General features: G+C 74.9%; 1 protein-coding gene across 1 annotated transcript in view; it reads left to right on the top strand.

Moving 5' to 3' along the window:
- The window catches only part of PIP5K1C (phosphatidylinositol-4-phosphate 5-kinase type 1 gamma), a 21,984-nt gene that overhangs the window by 10,476 nt on the left and 11,237 nt on the right, over window positions 1–271 (top strand). The window lies entirely within an intron of this gene.

Below are 271 nucleotides of genomic sequence, written 5' to 3'. Positions count from 1 at the left end.
CGCCTGGCGCGCCAGTGTGTGACCCAGGCCCCCTCCCGGCTGCAGCGCCCTGGCACCCCACTCCAGCCCAGCCTTCCCCCCGCCTCGCGGGGACTTCCCTCCGTCCTCGCAGGACCGTGGGCAGGAGGTGGGGTGCCAGGGCCTGGAGTCTCCCAGCAGGTACCTCGGGGGCTCCAGGCTCGGTCGGGTGGCCCCAGGCGGCAGGGATGCTGCTTAGAGTAGCTTAGGTCAAGGGGGCATAGGCGGCCCGGGGCGGGGGGCCTCGCCGGGG

This window comes from Tupaia chinensis, unplaced genomic scaffold, assembly GCF_000334495.1.
Source record: "Tupaia chinensis unplaced genomic scaffold, TupChi_1.0 Scaffold149964_2, whole genome shotgun sequence".
Lineage (NCBI taxonomy): Eukaryota > Metazoa > Chordata > Mammalia > Scandentia > Tupaiidae > Tupaia > Tupaia belangeri.
This window is presented reverse-complemented; position numbering and strand designations above follow the sequence as displayed.